The 25,018-nt window shown below is 40.9% G+C and overlaps 1 protein-coding gene across 7 annotated transcripts in view; it reads right to left on the bottom strand.

The window, feature by feature from the left end:
- PCDH11X (protocadherin 11 X-linked) overlaps positions 1–10,294 on the bottom strand; it is a 1,122,530-nt gene extending 1,112,236 nt beyond the window's left edge. For 5 of the 7 annotated variants that reach the window (XM_075940729.2, XM_075940728.2, XM_075940730.2 and 2 more), the window contains exon 1: positions 8,485–10,294. The gene's annotated coding sequence lies outside the window, so the exon portion shown is untranslated. The remainder of the gene's footprint in view (positions 1–8,484) is intronic. The other 2 variants (XR_012906841.2, XM_006135154.5) reach the window with 1 other exon arrangement.
- Positions 10,295–25,018: the final 14,724 nt, after the last annotated feature.

Genomic DNA, 25,018 nt, shown 5'->3' with positions numbered 1-25,018 from the left:
CTTTGAAGCCTAAGCCTCATTTAAAATCAGTGAAACTGAAGTTCCTATGTCACTTTTGAAATGGGATTTAGAAGCCTAAGTCATTTATGCTCTTCTGAAAATTTTACACCATGTCTAATTTGTATGATCAGCTTTCATCAGGATCCTGTTCTTCCATTTCAGTTGACAAAATTTAATTCAATGGCACACTGATCTAAAAGGATTTGTAGAAATTTATATTCTGAACTTTTTACAATGCACATGAATTCTTTCTTACCTTGCTACTTAGCTCCTGACAGTATTTATACCTTACTTTTGAATTATCTGATTTCATTACTTTGATCAATTAAAATCACTTGTTTTCTGTCATCTCTTATAGCTTTAGGCATATTGAGTCAGATAAATTCATGTAGTGATGTCTGGTTATCCTTAAACACTAACCAGCTGTTAGATCACCAGCTTTAATATGTACAACAATTCGAATGAGAAAGAAACAGTCTGTGTGTGAATGAAGGCTGAAAAAATGAGAAATATGAACAATAAATAAGAAATCTTCTAGACAGCTTTATTCCAAACAACATTATCAGACATCCTGCCCATCTTTTCTAATACTTCTGGATTCTAGAGAACCAAGTCGCCTTACACAGTACAGAACACCCCAACCTTCCAGCCTTAATTCCAACTTTAAATGGAAAGGTTATTCTATCCACTAACTGTATCCCTCTAATCACTAAGTTGTAAAACAGGCAGTTTTATCACCTTCACTTTGCTTCCTATTAGGCATAATATGGAACCTGATGCTTTCTCACATACTTTCAAATTAGAGACCTATACTTCAAGTATAAAAAAAATCAAAGTCTCCAAAGTCAATGGTAGTTAGTCACCATGAAAACTGCCTCTTCTGAATACACAATCCACAATTCCTGATCTGATTGGTGTGGCTTAATACTACTGAGGTAACACTGAAGCCAAGAGAGTTGATTTAGGCTCATAAGGATTGGTTCTTTTGTAAGTGCTACAAACATTCCATGTCTACCAAATGTGTGTAGTATCTTTATTCTCAGCTGATAACTCATCTGACCACAAATAAATACTGTGCACTTCTTGATTTGTTTCTTGCTTTCTGCTCATTATGCTCATTTTCGAAGCATCATGGACTTCAAAGCATAATGGACCTTGGACTTCTCTTTTCTGACATGCCTATTGTGATGAGCATCTCTTCATTTGCACATTTCCACATATTGCTGAATACAAGAACTGCTGCTATATGAAGTTGTCTTCATACATATCTGGGTTTAGCCCTGGCACAATGAAAGAGTGAATCTCACCGTACAAAAGACTAGTCAAAATTCTTAGATATGAGCTTACTGTTATATGAATCAATTTTTCTCCTGCCATTTTTACCTCCCTTGTTCATTTTTGAAAAGACATTTAACTTTGTTAAAAAATAAGCTTTGATGTGTTCATCTGGATATGTTCTTCCCTCCTAATGAATTAATCCCCTTTAAAAAGGGGGGCGCAAGGTTAAGTAAAATAATACCTGACCAAAATCATCATTTATCATATGTCTGTTTCTTAATCATAGCCGTATGTCATTTTCCCACTATGTAAAAATAATGTATAAGGTTCAGATAAATGTAAACACCTCTGTATATATAATTGTTTCTCAAGGTTATATTCTAAGTAAAGAAACTAGATTAGCATAATCACTTTTCCAAATCAAAAGTGTATTTTTCTCAGTCGTATTTTACAAATAAAAAGAGCAAATAGGATAACAATACCTCTGATTTACCTTTATATCCCATTTGTGTTCATTTATTGTTCTTTCCCTTTGCAGCAGTGGAAAACACAGAATGTTATTGACTTTCACAACATTAATGTGTTTTTAAAAAGAGTCTTCCACTAATTAAGTGCAGTTATATTCTAAGGTTAAAAAGTTCTAAAGTGGCCAGGCAGTGCAATCTAGTATCAGGAAATCACTATCAAAATCCAACATTTAAATCCTTTCACACTCTTTAGAGACTGACAAGACAGAAATATGAAAAGAGAATGAATGTGGCAATGTTCTTATCCATGGATTTCCCCCATGTGGAATTATTGGCATGTTGATTTCTATTCCAGGGTATCTTCATTTAAAGGAAATTGCTGGATAAATATCCCAAAGTCATTTAAATGACTAACAAATTAAAACAGTCACTCCAGTTAATGCACCATTCCTTTTGTCTCACTCCTTACACCTTCACTATATTAAAGCGCATTTATAAACATACGGAAGCACTTTACTGTGAACTCAAATGTTTGCAGTGAAGTTGAACTCAATATGCGTCAGTACATGGCAATGCAAACATTGCAAATCATTAGCACGAGCTACAATTTAGTAGCAAAGTTGCAGTATACAAGGGTTCTGCTGTAATTTCCTCTCAGGTAATCTTGTGGTTAGGGCATCTGGTATCTAGGAAAATAAGAGTTCAAGTGCCTGTTCCAAATCAAGCAGCACAAGGATTTGAAACTGGATCTGTGCATCCCAAATGAGTGTCCTAAGCTCTAGGCTACTAATTGCTCTGGGGCTCTTTCCCTCAATTTTGGGAGAAAAGGGCTGACTGGGTCAGGCAACAAACTCCAGGGGAAGGCTCCCAACTGAAAACAGGATGTGAGGGAAGCGGTAATACCTAATACTAGTGGTGCCTAATACCTTTGAGGATCTGAGCTTAAGCTCTGCCCTCTCCTCTGAAATTCACTCCTAGGTAATTTAGGAGATTCACCATTCATCTTACTGGCTACTGCGAATCCTTTTCTTAGTCCTAATTCTCCCCATATAATGCAGGGAAAGCATCGGCACCCAAATCAGGGTTGAGAATTCCACTAGGCACCTGAGCATTGCAGTGCTTAAATACCTTTGTGAACTGGACTTAACCCTGTACCACTGAAGTAATGGGAGTTCAACATTTGAACACAGATTAATAATAAATAATATTCATCATTATAACCATATGATATTGAAGGTGTAAATATGTGGACAAATGGAAAAAATTATCCCCAAAGCACTAACAATTTTTTCTTGTTGGCTTTTGTTTGTCTTGGTACGGATTTCTTACCATTTCGGTTGACAGCGTACAGCTCATATAATTACTAATTAAATTCTTACAAAAATAATAAAACCATGTCCTTGAGGATGTAACAGATAAACACTGATATACAAACAGAATTCATCACTAGAGACGTCTTATTTCTAGAGCAGCTTCAAGGAAGAAAATCATTCAAAACATAGCAATGTGAAAACAAAGTAATGTGACGCAAGATGTTGTACTGCAAGGAAAGAGAATCAGGCAAAAATTCTGAATATTATAAACTGATTTTTTAATGACAATAGGGTTTAAATACTGTGGGCCACAGATGATTTTCCGCTAAACATCCAAATATCTGAAATACCTTCAAAGGTTTCAACTCACACCAGTGTATATGAGCAGAATTTGGCGGTCTGCCTACTATTGCACTTTCAATTGAAATTATATTCCATGTCAGGTATGTTGCTAATTATAAATGGATGATGGGAAAGCAATATTTTAATTTTAAAAGTTCTTCTTTGGCAAAGTTAACGTAGAGTCCAATGCTCAATGGACCAAATCCTGCAGTTCTTACTCTAGCAAAATGTCTATTCCACAAAACTCTCTATACCCCAATAAGATGTTTGATTCCCAAACCAAATGCCCACAAATTAAAGTACATTATATATGTTATGCAGTAATTCATTAGGAGCCTATTGCAAAGTCCACTGAAGTCAATAGGAGTTATTTCCATTGATTTTAATGGGCTTTGAGATCTTAATAAAGAAAACTGAAGAAAGTACAAACAGCTTTATTTTGTGTTACCTTTAGGAAAACATTTTTAGTACAGCTGATGTATAAGTAATTTTAAACATGATTTCAACTTAACAGCAGTTAAACAAAACCGCAAAAAAAAGCATGTCTAATAATGGGATTGTGACAGAAAACCTATTACACCATTATATTTACTGTTCAGACCTATGAAAAACTTGGCAGTGAACTGTGGAATAAGTTCCAAGCTCTTTCTATTTACATTTCATTATTTAAATTAAGTTTTCCTGAACCTTAATGAAATCTCCACTTGGTTCATGAATGCTTTTCTGCAAACATGCTTGTTTCATTCAAATATGAAACTGTAATAATATTATACAAGTATTGCTGTTCCTTATTTGCACAGAGGAGAAACTTTTCTGCAAAGTCAGGGGTGTATGTGTGAAAAAAATATACATGTGCTAGAAAAGACAATATGAAAAAGGCTCTTTCATTCAGATATGTGCCAGAAATTATAAACGCAGTTGTTGCCACTCTTAGCCTCAAAATTTGTATTCTACTAATCCCACTCTTATTCGCTACATAACACATTAGAGACAATTACAAGGATAGTTTAAAATCCTCTATCAGTGGAGCTTTTAAAGTGCAAAACCTCATAGAAGCTATTATGATTTCTGGCAAGACACTCCTAATTCAGAGATCATAATTGAAAAAGACTATGTCTTAAACTATTTTTTTTATTTTATTTATTTTATTTTATTTTTACTGTTGGATAATGAGAACTGGAGTTTCCCTACAGATTTAAAGAGATAATCGAATTCCCACTTCCACTTTAAATTTCCTGTTCCACATTACATGCCTGTGTATTGGCAACTCATTCCACAGGCAGCTTGAACCTTCCAAAGACTCAAGAAATATATGCTCATTAGTACTTTCATATACTGTGGAATAACAAAATGTCTAAGTATTTGAATTATCTCTTTCACTTATAATAGGCTCTTGGAACAAATTTTATTAAATCTAGCTAGTGAACTTTTATTTAAAATGAACAAAAAAATTCCAAAAGCTCTCTGAAACAACTTCCACAAAAGCCAATGCATTTCAAAGTAAAGGGTACCAAGGCCCTCTAGCTTACCCTACTTGATCCTAGGCACTGTAGCACATATTATCACAACAGTTATTCATGGTACAGACAAATTCTCAGATCCAAGTGCACAAAGTATTTATAGCCATCCATCCACTTTATCTACAGTGATCAAGTAAATAGCTTATTTGTAACATGATACATTAGATATGGATATTAATAGGTATATGTTGGAAAGGACTTCAAGATTCTTCAAAATGAAAGATACTATGTAAACGTAAGATAACAGTAGCCTCACTCGCTATCCTGGTATCTTCTGATGGAAGACTGTCAATGCTGCAGTGGCTGTTCCCGTAAAGATGAAGTTAAGGTGTGTCTATTAGCGACCCTACCTTGAAAATTCTATCACTTTTATGCCTTTATGTCAGATCACTATGTTAATGTATTTTTGTCTTCCTTAATATATTTTAAGGTTAGTTTAACTTTCAATTGTTATTGGTTTGGTTTGATTTTGCTTTCATAACTTAACCTCAAAAGAACAAACAAGAATAATGCCACAGGCACTGAAGTCCATAATATGATCTAAGGCTGAACCCTCAAAATTCAGATCTGACTACTGAGCCAGCATTGTTCTACTTTCCAGAGAAGTCTCCGTGACTGTTTTGCAATAGCAAGCTACTTCAAAATACAGCACTTACCTGGGACCCAAGAGCGCTCCAAAATCTAAAGTTTGGAAATAACAACTCAGAAAATGAAAGCGGTGAATAGTGAGGAAGCAGAAAGCCAGAGAGACAATGAATGCCCTTACTTGTTTGTATTATACAGAAATTGATTTTGGACTTCTATTTTACTCTAGCAATGTGTTTTGATTTCAGCTTAGGATACATCCTTAGAATAACATTAAAACTAAACAGAGGGATATTATAAAGAAAAAGATAGGTGTACTCTTAATTACAAGAGTGAGAGAGGCATCAGTATAATATTGCTCATATCCAGGTAGAATACAAATTCAGTGCAGGACCACAGGTTCAGATCTTTGATCTCCCTTTTTGCAAAGGCTGTGATGTATAAAACCAATTCCACTGAGCAGACACTACCACACTGAATATAAATTATCCTTTAACTATACCAAGGCAGTTGTATGCTCCCATTTGAAAAAAATGCTGCAAAGATGAACAATGCAGTCCTGAAGCAATAAGAACTCTTCTGTATAAATAAATGGAAAGGAAACATGTGAATTGAAAGAAAACCAAAATATGTTCCACAGAGGTATATTCCTGTTATTTAGTGAAAATATAATTTTAAACACACACACACACACACACCCACCCACCCACCCCACATGGACACAAACTCACTATATATATATATGCACACGCACAACATAACAATGCTTGCCTTTTCTATAAAGAAAAAGTAAGAAAGCTTTACTGATAGTACAGAGGGCTTTATTAAAAAAAATTGGGCATTGTTCTCTTAAGCAGTGCTAAATGTGATTTAAAAATTTGGGTATAGACCGTTCAAATTGAACATGGCTTGCAGTTTATATCTATCTTTTCCAGGTCTTTCTAACAAAAAAGAATCTTCTGCTACTGAGCGAGCCCCCTAGCTCTCCAGAGTTTAGCCATTAATATTCTAAACCCATCTTTTACAGTTCACACACACACAAAAATTGTCTCACTTTGGCCAAGATGAAATACTTAAGTAGAAGTCATTGTGCTTATGCAGATTTTCTCCACTGTATTTAAAATCAGCATATTCCCCTCTCTCTCTCCTTTATTTATCTTATGCAAAATGTACAGTTTTGGAGTCACTCAAGTGTGGAGCCATTACCCAGTCTTATGTACACATTTCAAATAAGAAAACAAATTACTTCTGACAACCTGAGCTACTTTTTCTTTGTTTTATTTAGTACAACCTATACATTTAATCCATCCCTTTATTGTTAATGGTACAGAAGTACTGGTGAGTATTTTATAGGACATGTCGCTGCTGCTTAAATGAGGATGCCACTTAGATGCTTGCAGATGGTATTCTTGCAGTTCATATGACTACCAACCAATCTTTGTGAGACTAGTTACCAGAATGTTAACACACAAATAAATAATTCTTGCTCACGACTCCGATAGCCCCTTTTTAAAAACTATTTTCCTGTATAATCTTTCAGGTCAACTCTACTTTCATTCTTTCATTGCTAACAAGAAAAAAGTTGTGGTTTGTCTTTTGCTTATTATTACTGTTTTCTTTGGATATTTCTTTTGCTTTCAGTGAGACTTACACAGGAGCTGCTCTTCATTCCTTACATCTTAGACTGTAATTCAGAAAAAATAATGAATCAGTGTAGAATAACCTAATATTCTTCCACTGAGAAATTACTCTCAGTTCTAGAAGGGTTCAGCAGACTACTGTATCTTGAACATCTTCTCTTCACTTTTGCCAACTGAAGTAAACATCAGCATTACCTAAAACTATTGCTTCATACTTCTTTCAACACAACATCTTCTCTCAAAATCAAATATGTGGGCTCCTACTATCTCAGTCAGTTCCTCTCTAGAGTTTCTTTGGTGCCCCAGAAGAGCTTTCGGTCCCTACTTTTTCTCTTCATGTATCTGCCAGACTTATTTCTTACACCAGGCTTCCAAAAAGGAAAAGGGGAAAAAATGCTCTGCTTTCCTGATCACCTACAATGCTGCTGTGCTTGCAACCAGCAGCCTGTAAGCTCTGTGCCTTCAATTTCTATCTTGCAAAAGCCATAAACGAACCTTCCCCACTCACTCGTCCCCAAAAGAGAGGTAATACCCTATCCTAGCTTTCCTATCAATGGTATTTGCTACTGAGTCCAAGTGCTCCGTAGACAGTGCGTCAACACCAGCACATCAATGCAATAACTGGTTTTCCTCTCCCACCGGTTTCAAATAATGTTCAGTGCCTGAGCAAATTAAAATGTATTTCAGCTTGCTCTGGTTTTTATCCCATTCCAATACTCCAAATGCATAGCAACTTTAAGCTCCTCATCCCTCCACAGTTCCAGGAAATCCTTCAATCAAAGAACTTCATTTGCAATCCAGCACAATTTTCGTCCTCCCCTCTTCCCAACAACAGCTAGGCATTTTGATGCAATCCCCATTAAATGGAATCTCCATTACAGGCTTACGATTGCATCAATAAAATGCTCCATATGTTTTTTTTCCTTTCGCTTCTCTCCCTCTCTCATAGGTATTATGCACTATCTCTGCAAACCAGCACCAAATCAAACTGGCTGGTGGAAGGCACTGGGGAAAGGGGGTGCACGTTCAAGAAAACGTTAACTGAAACCTGATCAAACTGTGCATCACAGACTCAATCTGTAGTAGCCCCTCATCCCTGAATAGTGCAAATTAGCTCAGCGTTCCTGCAGTAACACAGATCATAAATGTGACACATTACAAAGCTTAAACATGTATCTTGCAATTACTCGGAAACTCCATGTGCTCCTCACCATAGATGACTTACATTTTACTTAACCACTTCTAGCCTAATAATCTTCAATCTGGAGGCACTGCTAGCAGTGTGTTGTGAGGGGGGTGAGTGATGAAAAATGCAGAATGTTAATCAACCCCCTCTTACCTTTAATTCCTTGCCTTCGCTGCAAAAGATGTCAAGCTACATTGGCTCCTCAGCACATCAACAAGGCGTCTAGAGTAATGAAGGCTGCCCCATCACATGGAAGTTAGACCAGTTTACACCAGCAAATCCTTGATCCAAAATATAAGCTGCTCCTTCCCATGCAGGCTAGAGCAAAAGATGCATGAACGATTTCCACAGAGGGCACACAATTGTGGAAGAAAAAGGCAGCCTAACTTTTAGCTAAGTCTTGATTTGAGTTTGGCTTTATGTTTTTGCAGCTGTAAAAGGCAAATGCAATTCCACATTAAAAGAACCACCTTAATGTCAGTCCGCAACGCTGCTCTTGGTTAAGCTAAGTTGTGCTGTGAGACTTTTAACTAAATCCCCGTCTGCAAGAGCAGTCCAGCAAATCTCTCTCTTTAGGCATAAAACAGAAAGAGGAACGTTAGGTCTATTTGAGGGAAAGACGACAGAGGATCCTTGTTTGCCCCTCTTTGACACAGACTGGAAATTGTGCACAGGAGCTGTCCGGTCCGGCTGGCCCCTGCAAGCGCAGAGGCTGTGGGTGTCGGAGAAGCAGCACCCGGGTGCTAAAGCATCGGATGGCTCAGCTCTGCTGCCGCCGTCTGAACTCCGCTTCCCAGTGCTGCCAGCAAGTCCTCCCCGGCTGACATCACTGCGAAAAAGGAGGGGCACAAGTGGAAAATGCAAATCGGGGAGTTGAGGGGATTTTTTTCCTCTTAAAGGTGCCCTGGCGCTTTCTCTCGCTGAATCCCCCGAAAGCAACAGCTGCGGCGTGCGGCCGCGTCTGCCCCCTGCCAGGGCTGCTCTCTGGGGGCGGAACCTCTCAGCAGGCACCGGGGGGCCCTCCCGCCCGCAGCTGCCCCAGTCAGACCCGGGAACGGGCTGCGGGGGGAGACGCGGGACGTGCCTTGCTGCGCTCCCGCAGCCTCCCGCTCGGGGGGCGCTAAGCGCAGGGGACGAGCCGGGGACCCGCGGGGAGGTTCCGTCCAGTTCGGGGAACCTGCTCCCGGCTCGGCCCCTGGAGCGGAGTCCGGGGAGGGGGGCGGTGCCCACCGCGCCCTGGGGCTCCCCCTACCCCGTCGGGTTCCTCCCCGCTCGCGGCCCGGGGTGGGAAGCGGCGGGGCGGGGTGAAGCCGCCGCTCCCCCTGGCGGCGGCAAATCTGGTGCCCGGCTCCAACGGAGCAGCCGGGACGCGCCGCCTGCGCCGAGGGGAGCTGAGCTCGGGCCCCCGGGCTGCGCCCTGCCCCAGCCGCGCGGCGGACAGCCCGGAGCTAGGGCCCGCGGGCCAGGCTGCGCTGTCCCGGCGGCCCCTGTTGCACATGGCGCCAGCGAGGCTCTCGGAAACGGCCGCGGCTTCCTTGCTGGGCAGCCCCGCTCCCCAGGGCCTGGCGCGGCTGCAGCGCACGGGCGGCGCTGCCTGCCTGTCCTGCCGGGTCCCCCCGCTGTAGCGCTGCTCCCGAGGGAAGGGCTCTCCCCCCACGGACAGTAACTAATGGACTGGCACTTGGCTCTTTCTGTTCCCCGGCACTACCAGCCTGGGCTACAGAGTTACACCGTGACAATCCTGTGCAGCTTGCCGGACGTCAGGTTAGGACCTCAAGTAGGTCGGAGTGTGTGACAGCAGCGTGCACTCTGCCTGGCTCGGCTTCTGTCTCCATTTGCAGCTTGAGTTTGCTGTCGCATAAATCTGGCGTTGACTGGTGAAGTAAGTGGAGTTACTCTGAGCTGCAAGCTCAGATTCAGTCGTTAGACATCAGTTCACAGAGCTGGGGTTTCTGGTCTCTTCTCTGGCCCATCAGCCTTCACAAACTGGAGTTTCCCTTCTAAGAAGGAGGAGAGGATGGAATTATTCCAGCTCAAGAGTAGCAATTTACCAGTTATTCAAACCTTTACCCACATTTTTTTAGAAATTGTAAGAATGATTAATTAATCTGTCATGTGGGACAAGATTTGTCTTTTACACTTCTATTGTAATGGGTAATTGGAGTAAAACTGCAGATTATGAAGTGAAAGTCAAACCAAAACACTGTCACTTTATCTCTGCCCCTAGTATCAGAGCTTTAACAAAATAATCTCTATGTACAGTTAGCCATTTTGCCAGTGACGATTGAGGAAATGAACTGTAGCTAATAGATCATTTATAGTGTTTATTTTAATAATTTGAGTATCTTGAATCATTTGCTGGATTTTTCAAGATGCCTGAAGTGTACAATTATCACTGAACAAAGTAATTATTAATAAATACTTAAGTATTTTCTCTGAACTTTGCCAACTAAAGACTATAGATTTAAACTCTTTAATAATTAACAAGAGAAGATATTCTACTCAATTCATGGCAGACCAGAAAAAAATCTGGATGAACCCTAACTCATTTTAAAATGAACACCACAAAAAGCTATGTAAAATGTCTTTGACTTTATTCCATAACAGGGGTGGAGAACCTAAGGCCTGGGGGCCAGCTATGGCCCTCGGTTTGCCTCAATCCGGCCCCTGAGACTCAGGAGTTCGGATTCCTTCCCCCAACCTCCTGTGGGACCAGAGCACACAGTCTACTAGCCTGTGCACTAGTAGGCTCTGGCGTTCAAGGGGAATGTGGAGAGTGTCTTTTCATTCTCAGTTGGTCAGTGAGGATTTTTTATTTTATTTTATTTTGCCTCTCACTTGTGTGTGGCCCCTGACTGAATTTTCTGTGTGTCAGTGCCCCCCCAACCCAAAAAAGGTTCCCCACCCCTGCTTATAAGATGGTTTTAATAGTTTAGTTTCAACACAGTATAAACTTAACATTTCATTTCTGTTATAAAACGAGAAACATATAGTTACACTGTTCTAAGAAAATAAGGCATGTTCTTTAAACACCAGATCACTCAATGAACTCTAGCATAGACCTGTAAATGAAACACGAAGGACAACTCCCATCAGCGTCCAGTACTCCTCCTTTTGTGAGGAGTAAGGAAAGCCAGGAGGAACGTTTGCTCCTATCGGCTTCCCTCACTGTGGATGCACGATGGCTTGGCTTAATGTAAGCCAATTCCAGCTATGCATTTTACACGTACCTTTAAGCCAACTTTCCTTGTGTTAGTGTAGACCAAGCCAAGTTTTTAAAGGACAGAAATAATTTCATTGATAATAACCAACAGTTGATTTTGGAGTATATCTTTCAAGTTTCAAGTAGATGAGTTAGCTAACTAATGATCATGTAATTAACTTTCACTTCATTTACAAAACCAAAGCACTGAAAGCAAGGAAATGAATAAAGACACCAAAAATATTGTGCTGTTCATGTAACACATGCATTATTCTTCTCAAGAACAAACACATTTCAGCATGTAGTATACTTACCCTGAGCGAAATTAAGGTCTCACTTACATTTGTACTTATTAGTTTATGCACATCTTATTGGAACTACACTCGTGTAAAGAAGCAGGATCAGGGCTAATGTCTTTGCAGGCTGTGCAGGATCAACCTCACCATCATCCTAGGACTTCCATTTGTAAGCAAAGAAAGTAGCAAAGATTAGCAAATTTCTACTGAAGACGTCTCATCCAGGATTGCCCTTCCCTGGTTTTTATTCTTTCTTTGTTTTAACGCCACAGCCCAGACTCTCTTGCTTGGATCCAGGATGGAGATAATGAGCCATATCTACCACAGTAAGATTGTTGGAATCTCTGGATTTTCCAGTAAGGTGTCAGTATCTGGTAATGGTCGATCAACCAAACTGTCCTATCATGCTACTTGGTGCTTTTTTTTGTAAAAAAAAAAAATAATAATAAAGTGCCGGTACTCTTTAAGACCCAGCGAACTGTCAGCCATTTTCATTACAGAGGTGCCGGCACTCTCCATTCTTTCTATGTAAGCTCTGACTGGAGGTGCCAGTAATGCGTACAGGGCAGTACCATCACAAAAAAAGCACTGGTGCTGCTACCTAGCAACTTTAACCGTGACCCAAGATTTTAATATAAGTTTTATTATCTTGATTTCTGCATCAAAATATTGACTAGTAATTAGTTAATACATTTTGCAATTGCCAGTAGAATTTATTGCAGTTTTTTAATAATGTATATAGATTAATGAAAAGTGTCTAACATTATACTGCATGTTATAATTGCATGTTATGTGGATGCTTGCATTTCAAGCAGAATGCATGTCAAACACATGTATGTGTAATATTTCTTTTCCAGAATGGTTTGAGTTGTGTTTATATAAATTAATTTACTAAACAGTCAGCATTTACTGAGAGTCACAGCCCAGTCTAAATAAATGAGATAGCAAGAAGATTATTGTTAAAAGTATATGAAGAGATGGTAAAACCAAAAAGCCTGGAGAATAATACTTTTATTCCCTTCCTGGAAATAATCTCTGACTGTGCTGCTGTCTGAAGTGGCAGTGCCATGAGTGCCAGCCTCAGGCCAGATTGTCATGAAGTTGGGCAGAGACCCCAAACTTTTGGTTTAAAATGTGCCAGAGTTGCAGTAGTCTCTTAACTCGTAATGTCTTTAGGGCTAACCCAGCTGACCTTGGGGATCTCTGCTTCTGTTTTATAGCATCAACTCTGTTAGAGTCCAAACAGCAAAAGATGAAAAAAAAATTGCCAGCTATCTTTATTTCCTTCCAGAATTCAAACAAATGGAATGAGCCCCTTTGCATGTAGCCTCTTCATGGGGAATTCATAGACTCATAGACTTTAAGGTCAGAAGGGACCATTATGATCATCTAGTCTGACTCCCTGCATAGTGCAGGCCACAGAATCTCACCCACCCACTGCTAGAATAATCCTCTCATCTATATCTCAGATATTAAAGCCTTCAAATACTTTGAAGACCCCAAGATGCAGAGAATCCTCCAGCTGTGATCTGTACCCCATGCTACAGAGGAAGGCGAAAAACCTCCAGAGCCTCTGCCAATCTACCCTCGAGTAAAATTCCTTCCCAACCCCAAATATGGTGATCAGCTAAACCCTGAGCATGTGGGCAAGACTCACCAGCCAGACCCCCAGAAAGTTCTCTGTAGTAACTCCTATCATCCCTCCATTGACCTATTTCCCACTGATAATCAATGGTCAATTAGTTACCAAGATCATGTTATCTCATCAAACCATCCCCTTCATAAACCCATCTAGTTTAATCTTGAAGCCAGATAGGTCTTTTGCCCCCACTATTTCCCTTGGAAGGCTGTTCCAGAACCACACTCCTCTAATGGATAGAAACCATTCGTCTAATCTCAAGTCTAAACTTCCTACAAGCCAGGTTATATCCATTTGTTCTTGTGTCCACATTGGTATTAAGCTTAAATAATTCCTCTTCCTCCCTGGCATTTATCCCTCTAATATATTTAAAGAGAGCAATCATGTCCCCCCTCAGCCTTCTTTTGGTTAAAGTAAACAAGCCAAGCTCCTTGAGTCTCCTTTCATAAGACAGGTTTTCCATTCCTCGGATCATCCTAGTGGCCCTTCTTTGTACCTGTTCCAGTTTGAATTCATCCTTCTTAAACATGGGAGACCAGAACTGCACACAGTATTCCAAATGGGGTCTCAGCAATGCCTTGTATAATGGCACTAACACCTCCTTATCCCTACTGGAAATACCTCGCCTAATACATCCCAAGACCTTTTTCACGGCCATGTCACAATGGCAGCTCACCTTGTGTATCTGTGCAAGGGAATAAGGGAACAATGAGTTGCTCCTTTACTTCTCTGTGCTCACTATTAGTGTGAATAAGGCTATGGAGTGGATGGAGGGAGGAGACTGCTGTTCTCCTTCCATGTAGTGGGGCACAGAAGGAAAAACCATCTGTACCAGCTGTAAGGCTAGCACAGATTACTTTTCCACTCAGAGCAAAGTGGGGAGCCAGGAGACACTGTAGTTCCTAGTTTGCCCCTTTGAATGGTTGAACAAATTTTCTTCACCTTTTGCACAGAAATTATTCCTTGGATATGTCTACACTGCACAGCTATTTTGGGATACCAGAGGTATCCTGAAATAGCGACTCTGCGTCTACACAAGCTGCCTTTTATTTCTAAATATTTTTTTAAATAACGGGCGTGTTATTTCGGCATCCCAGTAATGCTCGTTCCACGAGGAATAAGGGTTGTCTCAAAATTGCATGTTATTTTGAAATTTGGTGCTATGTAGATGTGCCAGATTTCAAAATAAGCTATTTTGAAGTAGATTCGAAATGAGAGTTAATTTGCATAATGCAAATTGTGTAACTTATTTCGAGTTTAGGGTGCTATATAGACGTACCCCTTGACTTCAAAGTAACTCTGGCAGTTTTGGGGACAAGTGACAATTGTATGTGCTTCAATTTCCTTTACTAAAAATACTGAGTGACATTACGTAAGAGTATAGAAGCAAGTATAAAACTAATGATCTAAAATTACATCAGGAAGATGTGAAGGAACCCTTATAGAAAATGTGTCTAATCTTTACCTTCTCTGAGGTCATCAACAAAACTGTGAGGGTACTTTCTGAGACCTTAATATGTGGAGCGGTGTTGCATTATCTAGCTTTTTGGAGCTTAAAATTCTTTATCTGCCGTCAGTCTGTGAAAACATTTGATCAGTTAGCCAATTCAGCTGATTTATGGCATGATGAAGACAAATGTTTAGCCTTAATATGCTAGTGTGTATTTACTGAAGGAGACATTCTGCTGGCTTTGACATGGGTCTGGAAGCCAGAAGCTTCTGAGTGCTGATCCCAGCTCTGAAAATTATTTAAATTGTTGGTTCTGTGCTAGTCGATTAATTTCTTTACCTCACTTTCCTCAGTACAGAAAGATAAGGCTAGGTTCATAAAATGCTTAGGCACCTAAAGTCTGGATTTAGACACTAACTCCCAATTTTAGGCTATACTGTGATTCACAAAATCCCCAGTGAATTCAGCAGGCACCTAAATTTGGTACGTAAGTAAGTAAAAGTTCCCTAAGCACCTGAATTTCTATTTCTAAACACAGGCATTGGTTCCTCACTTTAAATATCTGGATGCCTGTCTTTTGCGGAAACTCAGAAGCAATTCCCAAACCAGGGGGGGAGAGATATTTGCCCATGTGGGTGCTCTGAGGCTGTCGGTGAAATCAGGACCTATTCAAAGCCAGTCTTGGGGACATGTCCACCTTATAATCTTTAGTACAAAGGTTAAAGCACTTACCTGTGATGTGGTAGACCCGGGCTCAATACTCACCCCTCTCTGTTGGAGTGGGAAACAAGATTTGAACAAGGATTTCCCCTGAGGTGAGTGCCTTAACAACTAATGAAAGAGTCATTAGAGGAGAGGGCCTGGATCCATGTACAATGAAGCAACTTCAACTACTTAAAGCAGCATTGGACAGGAATGTTAGACACAATGACATTGTAGCCTGCTAATAACCGTGGCCCTAGAGGGCAGCTGGGAGATCCATGGACCACTCCTCCTGTTCCACTGACTCTTCACTTAGAATATGGCTACACTAGTCACCCTAGTTCCAACTAGGGTGGCTAATGTAGTCATTTGAACTTGCAAATGAAGCCCGGGATTTAAATATCCTGGGCTTCATTTGCATGTTCCCGGGCGCCGCCATTTTTAAAATGGTAGCTAAAAATGGCGGCGCCCGGGAACATGCAAATGAAGCCCAGGATATTTAAATCCCGGGCTTCATTTGCAAGTTCGAATGACTACATTAGCCACGCTAGTTCGAACTAGGGTGGCTAGTGTAGCCATACCCTTAGTTATCCACAATGGAACACCTTTTGCAGGAGACACTGTGGGACTCTAGCATACATCAGAATATCCCAAAGCTCATTAGTTAGAGCACTCTCCCCTGAGAGATCCTTCTTCAAATCCTCTTCTTCCCCATGCCTCTGGCATGGGTGAGTTGAACCTGGCTCTCCTTCCCATTAAGTGAGTTTGCTATAGTTATAAGATAGACATCACTACTACCTTCTCCTGTTTTGGGTAGTCAGGGTGCCTGCCCAAGTCATTCTCATAAGAAGCTCCTTACACAACTAAACAGCTCTTGCTCCAGTAGAAGATTTCTCAGTTGTGGATCGCTAGATCATAGAATCATAGAATCCTAGAACTGGAAGGGACCTGCAAGAGATCATTAAGTCCTGTCCCGTGCCCTCACAGCAGGACCAACTAGCTTCCCTATAGTCTGGATTTACACATTTATCTCCCTGAGGGGGCAAGGCTTAGTCCACTTTCCTCTTGTTGGCATCTCCTATTGGCTAGCCTTGCTTGCTCCACAGCTAATATGCTATCTTTTTGTGTCTCACATTCTAAAGCACCCATCTTCTGTATAAGGTTATCTAGACGCTCAACTCAGGCTTTGTGCATCACAGTGTTTCTGTGAATTTCTGTGTCCCTAACAGTTAAGTTTCTTCCACTAAGTCTGTTGGTGAAACTAGCCAATAATGCTTACCTTACTGGTACATTATAAAGATTAACTAATTAGTGGTCCACATCCTGCTTGTCACTTTTACTACACTCCTACTGATTTTGAAAGAAATTTGAAAGTAAGGGTGATCAGGATTGGGCTTGAAATTGTAGCATGTTCATACAGGAAGGGCCAAATTCTTCCCACAGTTATACTTGTGCAACTTCACAGAATTCAGTGAAGTTACACAAATACCACTAAGAGGAATTTAGTGAAAATATTGCTGAGTATTATTGTGTAATTGGTATATTAACTAGATAAATAGCACAGTCCTCTAAGAGATGTGTACAAGACTACAACCACACATTTGAAACGTTTCCTGTTTCAATGACTATTCTTTGCTCCAGATGTCTGCATGGTAGCTTTTTCCTTCATTCCAACATTGAAGCTGTGATACGCTTTTTAATAACATTTATTGATCAAATGTAAGAAGTTTGGATTGTATTACTTTTAGTAATGCTGTGATGTCTAATTAAATAAGTTCAGGGGGTAAGATTAAGTCAGTGCTGGCAATTTGCCTCTAAGGCTAAATCTTGCAGTGTATCACACACAGGAAAATAAAATATAAAAAAGTAGAATGTAAGTTTATTATCATAAAGTTGTCAAGTGACAGTGGTTTTTAAATGTCTCATGAATTATGTACAAAATCCCTTACTTTTCACAGTGAGCCTTTTGAGAGCTCATGTATGCATTTTTGAAAAGGCTACAATGTTTTTAAAGTGTGTTTGCAAGACAAGATGTAAGACAAATTCAGAGTAGTGGAGCTTAATTAATAGCACAAGCAATGAAATTTGTGAGGCTGGTTCTCCCTTCAGTTACACCAGTGTAGATCAGTAGTGATGCTAGCAACGTGAATGGAGTTACAATGCAAAGCTGGATTAAGTGAGAGAAAAACGACACTGAATCTTTAAATTTAGACAAGCAATTCAAGAATGGCTCCTGTATAGTAAACAATATTTTTCATCTACCCTTGCTAAAAGGTACTTGATGGGGAATAAAATGCCACTCAAATTGTGCATTGAAATTAACTTTTACACTTACTAAGTGCTGAACTACACTGCTCTCTCTATCTTTAAAGTGGATTAATGACTTGTAAAATAATAGGAATCCAAAAAAACCTTTGAAATACATTGTGTCTCTCTGCTATGCTTTACAGCACAGATTGTGTATAAGAAGGAGTCTAGACATGCAAAAATGCTAGAATAAACAATACCTTTATTGTTATGTTAAATTAGCTTTTACTAGGAAGCAACAGGTTTCAGTTTGATGCTCACTTACAAAAGGCAACTTAGATTAGGTTTCTGCTCAAATATGAAATAAAGAAAAGATATTTTAAGTAATAAAATATCCTATCACCTGCTATTTTAATGTCATAAAAGTTCAGCTTTTATATACTGCTTCATATGTAATTTCTCCATAACTTCTGCATATTTTGCTTAGACCCATGAAATTAATGTTTACCACATAATGTCATTTTAGTGACTAATCTAACCAACTTTTTGCACATAAATATCTTTCACAGTAACATAATACTCAAAATAAGGTTTCAAATATTGCTTGAGCCTACATACATATTTTTCTTTTCCTATTATAGTTCTCTTTAAGTTATATTCCTCTCTAGTACCATTTAACAAGTTATCTCATCAAATCAAGACTGAGATGCCCAATTTATTACCAAGCGTGGAGGAACAGGTTGTTTATTATAAAGTGCAATGAGCAGACAAGTCATGGTAAGGTAATCGCGAGTAGAACATCTGTACACTATGGATTTTCACAGTACAGCCAGGTAGGGTGTTAATTAAATACTCAGATAAATGTCCTGATAATTGTGCATCTCTCCCATGGACTGCCAGGTAAGGTAGTCCTTATTGAGAATAAGTATTCTAAATTCAACACCTAGGCCACGTCTATACTAGCAGTTAAGCTGGCAAAAGATTTGTTGCTCAGGCATGTGAAAAAACATACCTCTGGGTGACTTACATTTGCTGGCATAGGTCCTCATGTGCACAGCTCTATGTCAGCAGGAGATGTTCTTCTGCCAAAATAGCTACTACCATACATTAAGCTGGTTTTGTTATGTCAACAGGAAAGTTCTCTCCTGTCAACATAACATGGCTACAGCATATCTATATCGGTACAGCTGTGGCACTGTAAGCTTGTAAATGTAGACATCGTTTTAGAGTCAGTCTCTCAGGTGAGCATTTGGGAAGTCATCCATGATTCAGCTACTCTCCTAATCCATGACAACAGAAATAAATGAATTAATGTCTCCAATGAAAATAGAGATTCGAATATTGCTGAATAGTCTGTATACCAGTGGTGGCCAACCCATTTAACAAAGAGCCAAAACAGTGGTGGAAAAAATGCAAAGACGCAACGGAATTGTCAAGAAAAACAAGGGAGAAAAGGAGGCTGCCCCTTTAAGGAGCAAGCAAGCTTAGGCTTTTTGGCCATATCAGGTTCCCATTGAGGGCCGGCATCTTGGGCACCATTTTGAATCGCCGACCCGGTGAGCACAAAGGGGCTGGGGCAGGGGTCATTGGGCGGGGGGGCTCAGGAGTGACTTTGTGAGCCACATTATTTGGGGGGAGAATAGCCGTATTAGGCTCGCGAACAGCGGGTTGGCCATGGTTGCTGTATACTATTATGAGGGAGTTGATACGGTCACAAGATAATACCCTACAAGAGAATTTAAACTGAGAGGTTGTCATCATTGTCTAGTGAAAGAGGAGGTGTAGCTTCTGATTATCTTTTTTTTCTATCCTAGATAGCTATGCCTGTGACCAAAAATTGTAGCTGAAGGTTGAGGTACTAGCCTGGGCTTGAAAGACCCAGATTTAATTCCTTTCTCCACTACCAGACTTCCTCTGTGCCTGAAAACAAGTCACTTAATCTCTGTGTCTCACTGTCTACACTGGCCGCTTGCTTTTCCGGAAAAGCAATGACGATCTACTGTAAAATTGTCAGTCTTTTTCCGGAAAAACTATGCTGCTCCCGTTCGGGCAAAAGTCCTTTTCCGGAAAAACTGTTCCGGAAAAGGGCCAGTGTAGACAGCACAGTAGTCTTTTCCGCAAAAAAGCCCCAATCGCGAAAATGACGATTGGGGCTTTTTTCCAGAAAAGCGTGTCTACATTGGCCACGGACGCTTTTCCGGAAAAAGTGCTTTTCTGGAAAAGCATCCTGCCAATGTAGACGCGCTTTTTCCAGAAATACTTATAATGGAAAACTGTGTAGACGTAGCCAGTGTAGACGTAGCCAATATGTAAAAAATGGTATTTCCTTATCACAGAGGAGCACTGCAGGTTCATGTGGATACTCTAGTGTAAAGGGGGGAATAAGTATCTTAGATAAATTACTTGCTTTTTAACTCTCTGGGAAGTTTAAAAAAGCAGACCCTTTACAAAATAAACCCTCATCCTTTCACATGCAAAACTCTTAGGGTATGTCTACACTACCCTCCTAGTTCGAACTAGGAGGGTAATGTAGGCATACCGCACTTGCAAATGAAGTCCGGGATTTGAATTTCCCGGGCTTCATTTGCATAAGCGGGGAGCCGCCATTTTTAAAACCCCGCTGGTTCGAACCCCGTGCAACGCGGCTACACGGGGCACGAACTAGGCAGTTCTAACTAGGCTTCCTAGGTCCACTGAGACCCCCGACCCTGAGCCCTGAGCTTACAATGGCCGTCCTGGGTCAGACCAAAGGTCCATCTAGCCCAGTAGCCTGTCTGCTGACAGCGGCCAACCCTAGGGACCCTGGAGGGGATGGACTGAAGACAGTGACCAAGCCATTTGTCTCGTGCCATCCCTCTCCAGCCTTCCACAAACCTTGGGCAGGGACACCACTCCTACTCCCTGGCTAATACCACTCCATGGACCCAACGTCCATGACTTGATCACACTTCCCTTTAAACTCTGTTCCAGTTCTAGCCTTCACAGCCTCCTGCAGCAAGGAGTTCCACAGGTTGACTCTGCTTTGTGAAGAAGAACTTTCTGTTACTAATTTGAAGCCTGCTACCCATTCCTTTCCTTTGGTGTCCTCTAGTCCTTCTTTATGGGAACTAATGAAGAACTTTTCTGTATGCACTGTCTCCACCCAACTCCTGCTTTTAGAGACCTCTATCATGTCCCCCCTCCGTCTCCTCTTTTCGAAGCTGAAAATTCCCAGTCTCTTTAGCCTCTCTTCCTATGGGACCTGTTCCCAACCCATGATCATTTTAGTTGCCCTCCCCTCTCCCAGCCTCTCTCTTCCCCTCTCCCACCTCCTTTTCCCAGTCTCCCCCAGTTTTGTTCAATAAAGACAGATTCCATTTTGGAAGATACATTATCTTTATTTTGTACATCAAGAAGAGGGGCTAGGGAAGGGTAAGTGGAAGGAGGTGAGGGAGGAATGGGGCACGAGCCCCCAATGGGGAGGACTGGGCTGGCTCTGTGGGCTTCTGGGGGTGGAAGCTCTCCTGCAGCCCCCCAATTGCTCCCTCTCCCCAGATGGCAGCCTGCGGCAAGTGCAGCCGAGTGCTGTGATGTGCCCAGTGTGGGCACTCAGGGCAATCCAAGCCAGGACTGCTTTGCAAGCGGGGCACCCCTGAGAACTGTCTGTCCGGGGTGGGGGTCGGGACCCTTTAAGCACAGCCCTCGGCTAGCCTGAGACAGCATCTCCACGCTCTAAGTCCTCATCTGATGGCCTGCCAGCACTGCTTCCGGCCATCCTTAACCTCGGTTCAGGGTCCACTTAATGTGGACGCGCTAGTTCGAATTAGCAAAACACTAATTCGAACTAGTTTTTAGTTCTAGATGCATTAGTTCGAATGAGCTTAGTTCGAATTAACTAATTCGAACTAAATTAGTTCGAATTAGCGCTGTAGTATAGACATACCCAAAAAGATTAGGGACTACTGGTCTAGATAAATCCATTAGGTTTTATTGTTTTATGGTTTGGGAATGGGAATCTGATGTCTGTGCATTTAGAAATGGGTTTTCCTCTCTTTGGTAACTACATTTTGTTCCCATGGGAAAATTCCCCATGAGTTTATTAACTGGTGGCTCTTACCATCTCTAGCCAATCCAACTATGCTTGTAACAGGAGTGTTGTTGTGATAATAAATGTTCTTTCTTTTTTATTAATCTGGTATTGGTTCAGTTCTGTGTCTTGGAATATCTGTCTGTGGGATCTGCCTGCCTCTTATTAGAGGATAGCAGCCATAGAGTACGATTTGTATTTTCTCTTTTCTTTTTCAAGCTCTTTGGGGAAAAGAGCTTGGGGTGCCCTGGGGTTGGGTTCAAGTGTCCACCCCTGTTTGTGGGTTCAAAACCATTTGATGTCAAGTATCAGAGGGGTAGCCATGTTAGTCTGACTCTGCAAAAGCGGTGAGGAGTCCTGTGGCACCTTATAGATTAACTGAAGTGTTGGAGCATAAGCTTTCGTGGGCAAAGACCCACTTCATCAGATGCATGTAGCGGTGGCAGCGGATTTTTATCCCCAAAATTTAGGGGCTCGTCTACACTAGCCCCTTTTCCGAAAGGGGCATGTTAATTTCACAGGTCGTAATAGGGAAATCCGCGGGGGATTTAAATATCCCCCGCGGCATTTAAGTAAAAATGTCCGCCGCTTTTTTCCGGCTTTTAGAAATGCCGGAAAAGAGCGTCTACACTGGCCCCGATCCTCCGGAAAAAAAGCCCTTTTCCGGAAGATCTTATTCCTACTCCCTATTACAACCTGTGAAATTAACATGCCCCTTTCGGAAAAGGGGCCAGTGTAGACGTAGCCTAGGGGTTTATGATTTGGGGGGGAAGTTTTATATCAAAGCCTGGAAAGATAAGGTTTTGGGGTACTTTTGCAGGCCCCCACTTCTGCATTCATCATGCCAGAGTGGGGAATCAGCCTTGACACCCTGACAGTAGATTGTATTGTTATCTTCAGCGAATAGCTGAGAGTAACATTTCAGGTGTGTCAGTCCACAGGTCCTTGTTTCTCTATGATTACTTCAGATTGTGTGTCAGTGGGAAATGCTGTGGTGAAAACTTGCAAAGAATCTAATTAAGTGAAGCTGCACTTTTGTGCAGTGATAGGATAGGTACACTATATTTCAATAGCACAGCTTTTATGAAATACATGACACCTGCATTACTTTCAACTTAAAGTTAGTTAATTACTAAGGCCTGATTGTATGTCCACTGAAGTGAATAGCAAAGCTCCTGTTGGCTTCAATGAGATATGGTCAGGCCAAACTAATCATGGTAATTATTTGACAAGAATTAGCACAAAAGGAGCTCAGTAATACTAGGAATATCAATTGATCAGTAGTAAATAATATCAGTCTCTTTGGCTGTGTCTAGAGTGGCAAGTTTTTACAGAAAATCATCTGCTTTTCTGGAAAAACTAGCCAGATGTCTACACTGGCCGCTTGAATTTCCGGAAAAGCACTGACGATCTCATGTAAAATCATCAGTGCTTTTCCAGAAATACTATGCTGCTCCCGTTTGGGCAAAAGTCTTTTTCCGAAAGACTTTTGCGCAAAAGGGCCAGTGTAGACAGCATGGTACTGTTTTCCGCAAAAAAGTCCCGATTGTGAAAAAGGCGATCGGGGCTTTTTTGCAGAAAACCGCGTCTAGATTGGCCACGGACGCTTTTCTGCAAAAAGTGCTTTTCCGGAAAAGCATCCTGCCAATCTAGATGCGCTTTTCCGAAAATGCTTTTAACGGAAAACTTTTCCGTTAAAAGCATTTTCAGAAATTCATGCCAGTGTAGACGTAGCCTTTCTGTCTTAATATCTGGCCAAAAGGGAAGGGAGAGGTAGAGAGAAAGCAGGCTCTTCCAACAAGCAAATGTGCTTCGGGTCTTTGACAAGTGAGATACAGTCTTTTAATGAGCTACTGATTTGATGAAGCCCTATTGACAAAAGATTTCAGAAATTTTCTGATTTTTAAGGGAAAGCAGCTGTACAAACTCTGCTCTCTTGCTTTCTGATGCACTCTGATTTGCAGGGAATGATGTGTAGTCTGTGTAGGCTTTTCATAGTCTGTGGTCTGAGTGTTTGAAATGCTAATCAATATCAATTCTTGTAATAGGGCCTGGACTGAGGAATTTGTATCTATGTTCTCATAAATCTTCTGAATTTCAGTTTAAAGCAATGTATTGAATTTTTTGTTTTTAACAAGCTAACATTCAGCTGGGTTTTGCCCTCCCTATTCCGTGATGTGGGCCAACTGAACTGTACTCAGAGCAGAGCGCTCAAGACAGGACCATTTGTGTGGATTTGATTCTGCAGCACATACGCAAGAGGGCACATAGTCGAAAAGGAGTGGTAGCATGAATAACAGTGGTCCTGGTTCTGCCGAGCACTTAAACACTCTTAACTCTGGATTTCCACACATTAGGCTGGGTCACACAGGAACCCTGTTTGAGAGTGGGTGGTATCTTTCTAGCTATGTGTCTTGAACAGTTGCCTGTTATGCTTTGGGGGGGGGCCTGCATTTCAGTGGTGCATGAATTGGTTCCTTTTAAAAAGTATTTGGAGATCTTTTGAAATAGAGTCCTGTATAAATGCATGCTTAAGGGATTTTAACATTTCGCTTGTCAGTTTCCTTCCTCTGCCCTGCACTCCAAAAAAAAAAAGTCTCTTTTTCCTGTGGATCTGTTTCATGTAATTATAAACTACACAAGAAATTTCTTTAAAATGCACATACATACATACAAAATGTGGATTATTGACCAGAAAGACTGAGGCAGCATTATGGTCTAATATGTCGATCTCATCTGGTTTCCATTTTGACCTCACAGGCCATTATGGTCTACCATATCAACTTTAACTGTTACATAGGGACACTAAATCTATGAGCTGGAAGATGCATTTTGCCAACTTAAAACCAAATATTTTGCAACTGACAGATGAACTGAGCTCCCATAAGGAACAAATAGCAAACTGGATATGGCCTTAAAGTTAAAAATGATTTGCTGCCAACATGATATCTGCCTGGTTCTGCCACTGATTTGCTGAAGGGATGAGAAACGTTTAGCCTTTCTGTGCTATAGTTTACTCAACTATAAAATGAATGTAATACTCACCTTAATTTATAATGTACCTGAAAAGGTTCATTATGAAACC

This window comes from Pelodiscus sinensis, chromosome 13 (assembly GCF_052426305.1).
Source record: "Pelodiscus sinensis isolate ZL-2025 chromosome 13, ASM5242630v1, whole genome shotgun sequence".
Classification (NCBI taxonomy): Eukaryota; Metazoa; Chordata; order Testudines; family Trionychidae; genus Pelodiscus; species Pelodiscus sinensis.
The sequence above is the reverse complement of the archived record's forward strand: the minus strand, read 5'-3'. Positions and strand labels throughout refer to the sequence as shown.